Source organism: Terrapene carolina, unplaced genomic scaffold (assembly GCF_002925995.2).
Source record: "Terrapene carolina triunguis isolate 2854851 unplaced genomic scaffold, T_m_triunguis-2.0 Scaffold96, whole genome shotgun sequence".
Lineage (NCBI taxonomy): Eukaryota > Metazoa > Chordata > Testudines > Emydidae > Terrapene > Terrapene triunguis.
This window is the reverse complement of record NW_020664447.1, coordinates 20,681,812-20,695,847: the sequence shown is the minus strand read 5'-3', so window position 1 is coordinate 20,695,847 and position 14,036 is coordinate 20,681,812. Positions and strand designations below refer to the sequence as shown.

Sequence of the window (14,036 nt, the reverse complement as noted above, 5' to 3'; positions counted from 1 at the left end):
CAAGGGAGGTCTAGGTTGGACATTAGGAAAAAGTTCCTAACTGTCAGGGTGGTTAAACACTGGAATAAATTGCCTAGGGAGGTTGTGGAATCTCCATCTCTGGAGATATTTAAGAGTAGGTTAGATAAATGTCTATCAGGGATGGTCTAGACAGTATTTGGTCCTGCCATGCGGGCAGGGGACTGGACTCGATGACCTCTCGAGGTCCCTTCCAGTCCTAGAATCTATGAATCTATGAATATAAGGCACTTGTTTTGTTTCCTCCCACATTTCACAGTGAAACTTCTCTTTATGGAAGTCAGTTAGCTTGTTTGACCATTGTTAGAAGTGTGTGTGTGAGAAAGGCCCTAGGCATTTTTCTGCCCTAGGTGAGCTGCAGTATGTGCTCCCTTCTCTGTCCAGTCTATCCCATTTACTTTCATTACTGATTTAACGTAACACTTTGCTATTAAAATTTCCATTGTGATAACTTTTAAAAGCTCTCCCTAGTGCACTTTTAATTTCCTTTCATTCCTTTTATTTTTCTTTTTTGACTGTATATGTCAGTTTAGGTTTTTTTCCTTTTCGCTTCAAACTTTTTTCCTGAAGGGTTTTATAACCGGGTGACTTGCCCCTTAAAGGCTGGAGGCCTGGAGCTGGCCAGCCTTGTACAATTAGCCCTGCCTGCCACAGCTGGGATGAGGTATAGGGTTTAATTAGTAGAACCAGCTGGATAAGGAGGAGCTGGTTCTCCTGTAAAGAGCAGCAGGGATGAGAAGGGGGAGATAAATGCTATTTGTTTATGGAGTCTGCTGAGGGTGAGTAGCTGTAGCAGGGAATCCTGAGTTTTCAGGGGAAAGGGGCTTTAGGAAGAGAAGGCCTGGGAGACTCCCAGCAGGAAGACTGGGAGCATAGATTTGAGAACTTTTTGTTCTATATATTTTGTTATGTAAATGAATCCATCCTCGAGGTGGAGGGTTGCTGAATTTGAGAAGAGTTTGTTTTGATAATCAGAGATTCCTGAAAAGTGGGGAAACTGAGACGGGGCCCTACAAAATGACCTCATGCCATAAGAGGGGCTCAGGAGATGGCTGATTTGTTCTCCCTCCTTTTTTTCATTTTTCTGTGTTTGAGTTCCCCTCAGCCTTTTCTTCCCTTTTCCACAATCCCCCATCAATTTCCCTCTTCTGTCTTTTTTCTCATTTATCCTTCTTGCTACCAGTATATTTTCACCTGTCATTTTGACCCTAGTTTTCCTTCCCCACAGAGACTATATTATTTGTTCTCCTGTTTCCCCTTCCATCCACCCGTGGTCAGTTCACTGCAGATACCCAGAGCCACTCATTAATCCTCCATTCATAAGCCATCCACTCATGGGTTGTTGTTTTTTCTCTCGTTTTTCCTTCACTGCTCCTGCTCTCAACCAAAGACAATTTGAAGAAAGAGCCAGTGTGTTGCTTTTCTCCTCAGTCCACATAAGTCAGTGAGAAGGTTTCAGGGTGGTAGAGATCTCCAGGCTGAGCGACTGAATGTACTGACTTGAGTTAGTAGCTAGTCTGCTCAGAGGGAGCTAAATTTTAAACAGCTATTCAAGACAAAATCTGCTGGAGGTGACAGCAGAGAGACTGTGCTGCAGTCAGGAAGGGAAAGTGGAGTGGGACAGGAGAATGGCAGTGGAGAACACTAGGACCAGAGAGATGAAAGGGAGGGAGCTGTGCCTGAAAGAGGGCTTTCTCACTTTCTTTCAGGCAAGTATTTATTTTTGTTCTGCCCCCTTTGAATTGTTGCCTTATACCAACTCATGGTCCTACATGGCCTGTATGGTAATGGCTCTGATTCTTCTCTCTTGTCTTGCTATAGATTAGGAGTAGCACCATGTTTGTGTGAAGAAAATGAGATGCAAAGTGTGTTAAAGCTGCATGCATAATAGGTCAGATTCTTCACTTCCTTGCAGCCTGTGTTGTCATTTGCACTTTTGCAAAGTTGGAGTTACAACGTTACCAAGGCCTTGGCTACACTGGCAATTCACAGTGCTGCACTTGCTGCACTCAGGGTGTGAAAAAACACCCCCCCCGAGCGCAGCGAGTGCAGCGCTGTAAAGCGCCAGTGTAATCAGCGCCTGCAGCGCTGCACGCTCCCTTGCAGTGCTGCAAGCTACTCCCCTCGGAGAGGTGGAGTACATACAGCGCTGAGAGAGAGCTCTCGCAGCGCTGGCGGCGCGACTACACTCGGCAGCGCTGTGAATCCGCAAGTGTAGCCAAGGCCCAAATCAGAGTGGTAGCATTTTACACCCACTTTGCACAGTGTGAATGATGACACGGTGCAAGTAGAACTGCACCTAAAATAGTGTAAACAAGTATTCCTTTTTTAAAGGATCTAAAACATAATTACATTTGTATAGTAAACGATTCTGGTATAATGTATATGCATGACCATGGTGAGCCAGTTGGCCAAATTAACGAGTTACATGGGTTCTACTTCCTACTGGAAACTAATGATTCTCCCATTGAGTGCTGCATACAGTTTGCAACTGTAGAAATGGTGTTTTTCTAAATAAAATCAACATTATCCACCAACATTTTGGAAGTGCAGGTGCTTTGTCCTACTACTTACTATCCAGGTTCACGGTTAGGTTAAAGCAGTATGTTGTGAAATCAAGTAGCAGAATAAACTCTGAGCAACATAATCCTGCTCTTGCTGTGTGAAAGGCCAACACAAAGCAAGGGAAACTAACTATGCAGGGAGACACGGAAACTGACTGTGTACAAAGCACTGCCAAATGCACCAATTGAAAATAGAGAAACATTTATTTCTTCTAAATTTGTTCAGTTAGGGTAAACTTTGATGTTACTTGTAACCAAGAAGTAGGTAAAAGAAATTAGGAGCTAGATTCTGATCACAAATGTGGCTGCTTGTCACGATGGTCCAGTGCTACGAAGCTGCTGGAAAACCAACTCAGCTGGCTTCCTGAGGTTCCCCATCCCTGTTACACGCTTTGTTTGAAGGGAGAGGAGTAGCCAAATAGTAGCAGTTTGTAAGTAAAATTGGGAAGTTTGTCCATTTAATACACCTCCTATACTGCTTCTAATGTTTACACCATGGATACAAGGTAAAATAAAAGCATATCCTGTATAACAGCATCCAAATATACTTTTTTCTTACTGACATCACTGCTAGATCTCATTCATGCTCTTAGTTTTTATTGACTGTCATAGCCTTCTCCTATCTCATTTCTCTCTTTGCAAATTACTGCTTCCAAGGTAGCTTTCCTCTCTCATTACTGGCTAGATTTCCTCCTTCTTGGCTTTTACTCTTTCTTCACATTTAGAGCAAGTTTCTTCTTCATATCTTAACTTCCCACAATTCTGCTGCTATGTGCACCTCTGACCTAGTTTCTTCCTACATTTCCTGCTCCATATGCCACTCTGCTACTCATTGGAGCAGGGATGCTGTTTTTCTTCTGTTGCATATTGTAAGCACTGTATATCTCCAGCTTTACATTAAGATTATCTGGTTTTACTGCAGTAGGCAGAGTTGCAGCTATTCACAAGTCTGGTGCTCAATACTTTGGCAAACAGCTGCTAAAAATTTATTAGAAAATCCTGTCCTGTCCATGATTGCAAGCTTTTATGTCATTATTCTGAAGTCCGGTTTCTTCAAACCCGACAAAGGTATTTGTCTTGAAACATAGCACAACATGAGGTGATTGAAACAAATAGCAGCTAGCCAATAAGAAGATCCAACTGTCTAACTATATCAGCATGAGGTTTTTTGGGGTCGGGCCCTTAATGCCTCATTCTTAGAGTTGCTGGGTGGGTCCATCTGCTTCATTTGCAGCACTGAGTTGCCCTCTGGCTGTTGGGGTTGTGGGCATGGTCCTCATGCTCATCCCTAATCTAAATGCTGAAGTATTGAGGCTATTGACAGCTTTATCTTAATACATCATTAAAAAATCTTTCTTATGCTAGATTTTTTTTTTTGGAGAAAATCTGCATCATGCAAACACTTCCCCTCATTAGAATTTGCTGGAATGAGTAGTACCATTTTTTAATAGGTTGTTTTTTGTTCCCCTTAGTTGAGGGCTTCCCTTTGTATCTGTCAGCAGCATCACTTTGGTCTGTGACTTAATTTTAAGTTCTTGTTACACTAACATACAGTTCAGTTCTATATGTTAGTTAAGATGATCAGGAAGTAAAGAGTGAACTCTCCATCTCGTGGCTGAAACTTAATCCATTGATCTGTGTATGTAACCTAACCTTCACAGAGACATCCCTGAGCAGATGTATTTTAGACCTTCCCCATAATACCTGTGCAAGAGCAGGGAAAAGTTAACCTTTTAGGGCTTTATTAATTTGTTTTTGAAGTCCTTTGAAATATCCAGATTAAAGATGCTACAGAGTTGCAAAGTATTTTTACAACTGTGGGTTAGTGTAGCCAAATAATTGGATTTTATATCCCAAGACGTAGGTGCACACACTAGAATACAAGTTATAAAAGAATTCCTCAATGTAAAATGAAGAGAACTAAAATCTGACACTGATTAGAAACCTCTGCATCATGAAATGTGACTGCTCCTGCAAGAATCTAACAAGAAATGCCTTCTGGGATTTATTCTGATTGGCTAAAGTGGCCTGCAAGTTTGTTTTTTTTACTATATGTGAAATGCAATGACTGACCCCTATTAAATTAACACTTTCCTAGCATATCTGTATTGTATAGTATCTAACTGTCTTAGATGCCAATCAAAGCACTGAGACACGTATAGTGAGATGGTTTTGGGTGTGGTTTATTCATCATCTTGGCACTGCATCTTGCATGGACTAGACTCCCAAAATCCTGTGCCAACGTCCATGGGACTCAGCCTGGGATGGAATCTCTGGGAGAGATCTTTTCTTCCTGACTAGGAATCTAAGTGATAGTGCCAGTTCTTCTCTGAGTAGTGTCCCTACGGGTGCTCCACTCTAGGTGCGCCTGCATCCCTGCACTGCTAATCAGAGAACCTTGGTAGCAGTGCCCATTAGACTTGCACATGTGCTGTCTCCCCTCGTGCCCCACCACAAGGCTAACCAGCATGTGAGGGCTAATCTCCCTCAGTTCCTTCTCCACCATCCCTGGCTAGAGACGGAGCTACTAGCAGTCCAGTTGCAATTGTTAGCTTCTTTAGCATTTCTAATAGTTGGTCTTAGTTTTAGTTTTCTCTCTTTATTTTCTCTCAAAAATAAAAACAAAAAAAAACTTTAAATTTTTCCATGCTTTTTTGTCAGGGACCTGTCCCCGCAATGGGATATGTCTGGCTCACCAGGCTTCAGGAATTACCTCTCTTGCAAGGAATCCATCCCTGTGGCAGACAACACTCCTGCAGCATATGTTGCTCTGGGGAAGGCCACGTTCTGCAGAACCATGGTCTCTGTCAACAGCTCAGACCCAGCTCTCAAAAGGACAGGGAGTTAACACAGAAGATCATCTTCATAGAGGCAGCCCTACAACCTTCCCTGGTCAGGAGTCACCCAGAAGTCGCAAGTCTTCCCCACAGCCCTCAACATCCAAGGACTGTGGGTCGAAGAAATCGGTTGTGGACCCCTCTCGTAAATTGTCAAAAAGGAGAGCCATGAGTCCCCAGAGTGAGCCCGAGCTAGCCATAAAAGATCTCTGGTATGCTCAGTATCGTTGCTACCATCAGCATGGACTTCGGTATCAAGTCCGCTCCCAGGGCGGGAGTCTTCTCTGGTACTCTGCCATGCACCTCCACTTTCTAGTGGAGAATCAGATAGCGAGCCACAGGAGTTTATTTCCCACTCCTCCTCCCATGCTCCCTATGATGCCTACTATCAAGAGGCTCCTCAGGTATACCTTCAGCCTACCCATCCCCCCACCATGGTACGGCCAGCTATGGGTGCCACAGCTGGGCTCTATCCCACTGCCCCAGTGGCCATACTGGGATCCCTGGGTGACATATTGCCCCCATACTTCTCGGGCTTCCAGGCTCATCCACGAACCTCTGAGACATTCTCCCTCGAATGGGGCATCCAGAACATTGGAATCTCCGGAGGAGATTATGGAGGAACAGGAGGGCAGATTGGAGGAAGAGGTTACTTTGAGAACCAACAAAAAGGGTTGCAGACATACTGCAGATAACCCTGGCAGAAATCAAGGACACTCACCTCAAACTCCTTGACATCTTACACTCTTTCTTGTCCTCCAAAATAGCCATCCCCATCAATGAGGTTCTCCTGGACCCCACAAAAACTATAGGGCAAACCCCAGGGTCAGTGACACCTACTTGTAAATGGGCCAATACAAATATTACATCCTATCTAGGGGGAGACAGTTTATTTTTTCCCACGCTTCCCCCCAACTCCATCATCGTGGATGCTACCACCAAGTGAGATCCACCTTCTACAATAGGGATTAGAAATGCTTGGACCTCTTTTGGAGGAAGGCCTCCTCCTCCGCCACTTCACAGTTTCGAATAGCAAATTATCAAGCCTTTACAGCCAAGTATGACTATTAACTATTCGAAATTCAACAGCTTTATTGATTGGGTCCCAGTGCAACCAGTTCTGGGCTACTGTCCAGGAAGGGCTGCTAGTAGCCAAACCTATGCTCCAGTGAGCCCTCAATGCAGCTGATACAGCGGCTCGGTCCATCTCCACGGCAGTGGTTATGCGACCTTTCAGGCTTCCCTAAAGAGGTGCAGCCAACTGTTGAAGACCTTCCCTTTGAAGACACATACATCGATGGGAGGAGCCAGGCTATCCTCTCTCTGTGCAGAAGCACTAAAATTACAGAACTGGTGCTTCTCCCACATTACACTATCAGCGGCCTACCTTGTAGGCACACACAACTTGATAGTGGATCGTTTCAGTTGCAAGTTCCCACACGACCTGGAATGGGAGATAACCCCAGCAGTACTTCATGACCTATTCAGGTGGTGGGGGACATTGACCACGGACCTGTTTGCCATTTACTTGAACAAGAAATGTGCATGTTAACCCTCCCAGAGCAGGGATGTCACAACATTCCTTGGGTGATGCGCTCCTTCTTCTGTGGGACAAGGACCTTCTCTGTGACTTTTCTCCATTTCCCCTACTGTCGAAAGTCATATTAAAAAGAGAAGGTGCACACGTCATACCAATTGGTCCCATTTGACTGAGACAGACTTGGGCATGTCACGAATTGTGACAGGTAAGAGTACCACCGATCTCATTCCAATCTACTCCATACCTCCTATCAAAGAACGAAGGATGCACTCTACATCCCAACCCGGGGATTCTCCACCTCAAGGCTTGGCTCCTTCTTGGTTCCAGCACATAGAAACCTCCTGCTCAGAAGAGGTATAAGGAAAATCCACAACACGTACTTACCTGCAAAAGTGGTCCAGGTTTCAGACTTTGTGCAATTCCCAACAGATTTTCCTGACATCCGCTACTCTGGTCTAGACAGTATTTGGTCCTGCCATGTGGGCGGGGGACTGGACTCGATGACCTCTCAAGGTCCCTTCCAGTCCTTGAATCTATGAATCTCCCAAAAGTCACTCAGCGTTCACCTAGCGACCATAGCAGCCTTCCATCGACAAGTGGAGGGATACTCCAGTATTATCACACCCAACCACAAAAAGATCCCTTAGGATTATAATTAATCTTTTCCCCCAACCCTGACATCCCACCCCTACATGAGACCTAAACCTAGCGCTGAAAGGCCTGACTAGACTCTCCTTCAAACCCAGGCTACCTGCTCACTTACATACCTGTCTGTGAAAATGGCCTTCCTGGTGGCAATCACCTCTGCTAGGAGAATAGGGGAAATAGTGACCCTGATGGCACATTCCCCCTACATATTTTTCTTTCAGGACCAGGCCACACTCAGATCACACCCATAGTTCACCCCCAAGGTGACCTCTCCCTTTCACGTGAACCAACTGATCCACTTTCTGACTTTTTACCCCAAGTCTTACCGTGACAATAGGGAAGCTATACTACACACGCTAGACCAGGGGTGGGCAACCTTTCAGAAGTGCGAGTCTTCATTTATTCACTCTAATTTAAGGTTTCGCGTGCCAGTCATACATTTTAACGTTTTTAGAAGGTCTCTTTCTATAGGTCTATAATAACTAAACTATTGTATGTAAAGAAAATTAAGGTTTTTAAAATGTTTAAGAAGCTTCGTTTAAAATTAAATTAAAATGCAGATCTTATCAGTTTAGTGTGATCCTTGCTCTTGCTTTTCCTTGCTGAGTTTTCCAATGTCTGGCACGTATTTGGATACTTTAAGCTGCACACAGGCTTCTGAGTGATCAGTTGTTAACCGGCTCCAAGAGGGACAGAGGACAGATTTCATGTGTGTAAATACCTGTTCACACAGGTATGTGGATCCAAATGCTGAAAGTATTGCAAATGCAATTTTCTTCAAACAGTTAAATTTCACTGTCAGGGACATCCAGCAGGTCAGAATAGAGGCCCCATGATCTCTCTCGGTAGTTTCAAGTTCAGTCCGCAGATCTCCAAACTTTGATGCCCACAATTCTGAGCTTTTTAACTGAATGAGCTGCATTTTGAAATCTTCAGTACCCGTCCACTGAAATACAGACAAATCCAAGTCGCTTTCATTGAACTTTTCAGGTTTAATTAGAAAAGAAAGCATTGGGCCAAATCACTGGAAATCTTAATCTGTCAGAAAATTCTGATTCCAGTTCTTGCATGTACATTTCTAATCTCCACATCAAACGCAATGTGCTGTTCCACATGGCGTGACAGTGATGTAAGCAGCAAATCAGGACTTAAAAAACATCCCAGTACAGTGGTGCTGGAACAATTCTTAAGGAGGGGGTGCTGAGCTGCACCCTCTCTTGCCCCTGTCTGCACCCCTCACTGCCCCAAGCTGGGGCCAGTGAGCCGCAGCTGCAGAGCCCCGGGTTGGCGGCTGGGACCCGGGGCCAGCAGCAGGCTGAGCGGGGCTGGCGGATGGAACCCCAGCTGGCAGGGGGCCAGCATCCCGTACCCCAGGCCAGCAGCGGAGCCCCCGGGACTGGTGGTCAGGACCCGAGCAATATGAGTGCCACTGAAAATCAGCTTGCGTGCTGCCTTTGGCACCTGTGCCATAGGTTGCTTACCCCTGCGCTAGACTTTAGGAAAATCCCGGCCTTTTACCTGGATAGAACAAAGGCTTTTAGGAGGTCTCCTAAGTTTTTCCCATCTACTACGGAGAGATCTAAGGGCTCAGCAATATCAGCCCAGAGACACTCCAACTGGGTCTCGAACTGCATTAAACAATGTTTTCAGGTTCGCAACATGACACCTCCAGATGGTATTTGCATGCACTCCACGAGGTCAATCTCCTCATCTGTCACTTTTCTCAAGAATGTCCCTATTTCAGAAATCTGTAGAGCAACAACTTGAGTGTCAGTCCACACCTTCGCAGAACATTATGCAATTACTGGGGTCTCCACCTCCTGACATCATCTTCGGCTCCACAGTATTGCCATCTGTAACTGACTCGACTCTGAAGCCCCAGCCCTCCTGTGGGGTTACTGCTTGGGAGTCACCTACAGTGGAGCACCCATAGGGGCATTACACAAGGAAGTTACTCACGTTGTGCAGTAACGATGGTTCGAGATGTGTGTCCCAATGAATGCTCCACTATCCACCCGCCCCCTATGGACTTCTTGTTTATGGCTCTGCGGTAGAGAAGGAACTGAGGGAGGTTATTCCATGTGCACTGGTTCTCCTTGTGGCGAGGCAGGAAGAGAGACAGCACATGTGTGGGCCTAATGGACACTACTACCAAAGTTCTCTGATCAGCAGTGCCAAGATGCACGTGCACCTACAGTGGAGCACCCATAGGGGGACACATCTTGAAGAACCATCGTTACTGCACAAGGTGAGTAACTTCTTCCCTATTTTGGCTATGTTCGATATATTATCCAGATGAGGTGCAGGATATTCTGTAGCTTTAGCTATCTTCTTAGTGTGGTAGTAGGGTGGCCAACTTTCTGATTGCAGAAAACTGAACACCCTTGCACCACCCCTTCCCTAATGCCCAGGCCCCACCCCCTCACTCCATCCTATTTTACTCCATTGCTCGCTCTCCCCCACCCTCGCTCACTCACTCATTTTCACACAGGGCTGGGGCAGGAAGTTTGAGTGTAGGAGGGGGTGAGGGCTCTGGCTGGGCATGTGGGCTCTGGGGTGGGGCCATAAATTAGGGGTTCAGAGTGTGGGAGGGAGCTCTGGGCTGGGGCAGGAGTTTGGGATGCAGAGGGGGCTCTGGGCTGGAGTCGAGGGGTTTGGAGTGTAGGAGGGGCTCAAGGCTGGGGCAGGGGGTTGGGCTGCAGCAAGGAGTGTGGGGTGTGGGCTCTGGGAGGGAGTTTGGGTGTGGGAGGGGGCTCAGGACTGGGGCAGAGGGTTGGGTCTTGGGAGGGGGTCCAGAGTGCAGGTTCCGGGTGGCGCTTACCTCAGGCGGCTCCCAGAAGTGGCCATCATTCCCCTCCGGCTCGTAGGTGGAGGCGTGGCCAGGTGGCTCCGTGCGCTGTTCCGTCCGCAGGTGCCATCGCTGCAGCTCCCATTGGCCGCGGTTCCCAGCCAATGGGAGCTGGGGAGCGGAGCTCAGGGTGGGGGCAGTACACGGAATTCCCTGGCTGCCCCTGAGCCTGGGAATCGGAGGGGGGACATGCCGCCGCTTCTGGGATCCACGTGGAGGCAGGGAGCCTGCCTTAGCCCCACTGCGCCACCGACCAGACTTTTAGCGGCCCCGTCAGCAGTGCTGACTAGAGCCGCCAGAATCCCTTTTTGACCCGGTGTTCTGGTCGAAAACCGGATGCTTGGCAACCTTGTGTGGCAGGGATCAGTGACTTTTTTATTTGAATTGGAGAACGTTTTTCTTTAAAATAGTTAATTTTTGTGTGATTTACACCTGTAGCATTTCACTCTGTCAACTAATTTCAGTTACATAATTATGCCATTCTTTGCATTCTTGGTAGCACACTTTGTATGTGTGTTGTAGTAGTAACTAGCGGCCCAGTCAGAGATGTAGACCCCATTGTGCTAGGCACAGTAATCACTTAGTATCAAAAAGATGATCTCAAGCCCAAAGTGCATTGGTAGTTCAGTTTAAAGTATCAAAATTTGGCTCTAAATCTGATAGGGTCTCTTGAGCAGTGATGGACTAAGGCTGGATTGAACAGAGGACAGTAAGGTCCTCATCCTGCAAATGGGTCCCCAAGCTTTGTAGCTAACCCCCATATCAGAAATGCACAATAGGAATTTGGAATTCAGAGTTTCTGAAGGGTCCTATTTTTTTTTTTTTTTCAGTCTATTACCTTGCCCTTCTTAGGAACAGAGGAGCAAGTCTGAGAATCCATGGTATTGGTAAATCCAGGCTGTTTAGCCTTTACATTTTTTTTTCTTTAGCTGGTGTTGTGATTAAGGCACAGAACTGGACAACAGGAGACCTTGGTTCCATTCATTTCCTGTGTGACTTTGGGCAGTTCTCTTAAGCTATCTGAAGCTCATTCTGGGCCTAGGCTTTCTATGCTGCATAAAGTAGCCACAGCAAGCCTGGGAAGCATTTTCCCTAGCCCAGGAGCAGTGTAGGATTGACAATCTACAGTGTAGGATTGACAATCTACCCTCTCTCATAGCCCCTGGTCTAAAGGCATATCCATATTGCTCAATGCTACAGGGATTCTTGGCTGTGGGACAGCCAATAAGCAGCTCTGAGGAAGCTGCTTCAAGTTAGAGATGCTCTTGGAGCTGATCTAATTTATGCTAGGGTCCATCTTGGCCCTTACAGTAGCCCAGAATCCAGATGTCACAAATGTCTTCCCTTGACTACACCTTCTTTACTGTGCATCTCAGCAAGTGCAGCACAGAATCTGCTTCTGTCTCCTTTTGCTCATCTGTAAAATGGGGATAATACACAGAGTTATTGTTGCTAAATTTATTAATGCTTGGGAAGCTATTGGCTTGGATGGAAGGTATTATAGAAATTCAAAGTAGTATTGATAATTGTAGTCTCTTTCCAAATCCCAACTCTAAAAGGTAATCAGTGAGGTTAAGTTGAAATAACAGGAATAACTTTCTAATGCACAGAAGCTGATGCATTCATATCAGTGGCAATGTCAAGTTCTGATGTGGCACTTCTTATTCTGTAAACTGTTTTAATTCTCCCCCTGAGGGCCTAATAAAATGCATATATTTATAAGTTTATGAATAAGAGTCCAAGCTTATTCTACAGAAAGCTATGCATGGTTTAGATAGTCAAAAAGACCATTCCTGTGCCCACAGGTTTTCTATGCAAATCTGTGATCCAGTGTCAAATCCATTCATTTAACTTTATATATACTCTTGCCCAATTTCCTTTGTATATTTTTTACCTATTGAGTATTTTGTTTTAAATTAGTGGGCTGAATTTTTATCCTCACAGATTTTTTTTTTTTAAATCTGTAATTATACCACTTTGTAAGAGTATTTTTTCATTAACAATAATAGCTACGTAAACATTGAAATTTTAAATGAATTCTAAACTGTTAATTATCAAGAATAAATAAGTACTTTTCTTTACATTGTGATTTATTTCGTAGATCGTATATCAGGCATACGGAAGTAAAATCCAACTAAGTAATCCATGTGATCCCTCTCCCTTTTTTTTAGTTGATGGAGTAGTGATCTTAGCAACACAAAGATCTAGCGTTTAACTGCGGATCTTATTCTAACAATCAGCAGAGACTACTGCAGTGGAGTAATTATTAGTACGCAGTTTGGGTTTATGCTGTTTAAATTTAGGTTAGTCTTTGTAAATCTTACTCCTTAGAAGCCGTATGTTGCATTGCTAAAATATTTATAAATATATCCAAAATGGAATTATGCAACAGCTAAGCATTCATTTTGTTGTGAATGCCTAAGTCCCACTTCCTATTTGTAGTGTTTTCAAAAAGGTAATCTTCAACTTTCCGGTTGTTTGCACTTCCTCTGTAAGGATGTTTGCACTGACTTTCATTGGTATCCATAGAAATTTTCCATGAATAAAACCTTTGAAAAGCTGTAATGGTTAAAGAATTTATTTGTCATCTGCATAGAATTCGATAAAGTAGCTGGGTTGCATGTTAATGTTTTTTCCCCTTGTACAAAGAAAATCTATTTTATTTCAGTGTAATTATAATGGAGGGGGAGTGGAAAATAATTGGTGCTTGCATCTCATCCTTTTCAAACTGGAATATGGGTCATGTTCAGAAATGCCGTTTAGTGGCAGTTTGTCTAAATTTTTAATGTAGGTATGGTGTGAAGCTTGCTTATTGTTAGATGCGCGCACACACACACACTCATATTGACTCTGACTCTGGACAGCATTGCAGAAGACAAGCAAACAAATATCAAAAAGCATAGACTGTATCTGAACATTGAGATTCAAGCTATGCAAGTTTAAAAGCTAAGGACACTTAATCAGTAGCTCCCATTTCTTTCAGGATTTTCCCTTCACAAGTTCTAGCTGTTGAAATGCTGATATGAAGTATCTTTCCATGAATGATTCCCCTCCTCCCGTTCCAAATATATATTTTGTCCCCTCTTAGCCTGCGCTGCTTCTCCTTCCTTCAGTCCTGTGTTTGCTTGTTCATAAATGCAATGATTACAAAAGCAGAGTAACGTCTGAGAGACTGTGGTGGTGGTGTTCACATGACTAATACTGTGAAAGATAGCAAGATTTTTTTTTTTGAGCAGCTCCAGTCTACGCACAGTTGGTTCCCAGCTGACAGACAGAATGTGGGGTGGGCTTTGTCACCAGAACGCTGGGTACTGCATGCCCAGCTATGCTTGCAATTACACGGTGCCCAGAAACCTGCTGCTTATGTCAGGGTGCAGGCAGTTTAAACACATAGAAACTGGGTAGTTTTTTCCCTCTTTCTTCCTAGAAAAGGTTATGTAATGAGGGGATTGCTGCTAAAGTAAGAGAAAATGAAGTCTTTGTTAAATGCCTTAACAAAGAAAGAAGGTAAGCAATGAACTCAGAAAATTTGATGTTTGAGAACTGATATTTTCTTGTGTACCTTTAATATGATTTGCTTA

At 44.6% G+C, this 14,036-nt stretch overlaps 1 protein-coding gene across 1 annotated transcript in view; it reads left to right on the top strand.

Annotated features, from left to right (window-relative positions):
• The window catches only part of SHANK2 (SH3 and multiple ankyrin repeat domains 2), a 561,458-nt gene that overhangs the window by 163,762 nt on the left and 383,660 nt on the right, over nt 1-14,036 (top strand). The window lies entirely within an intron of this gene.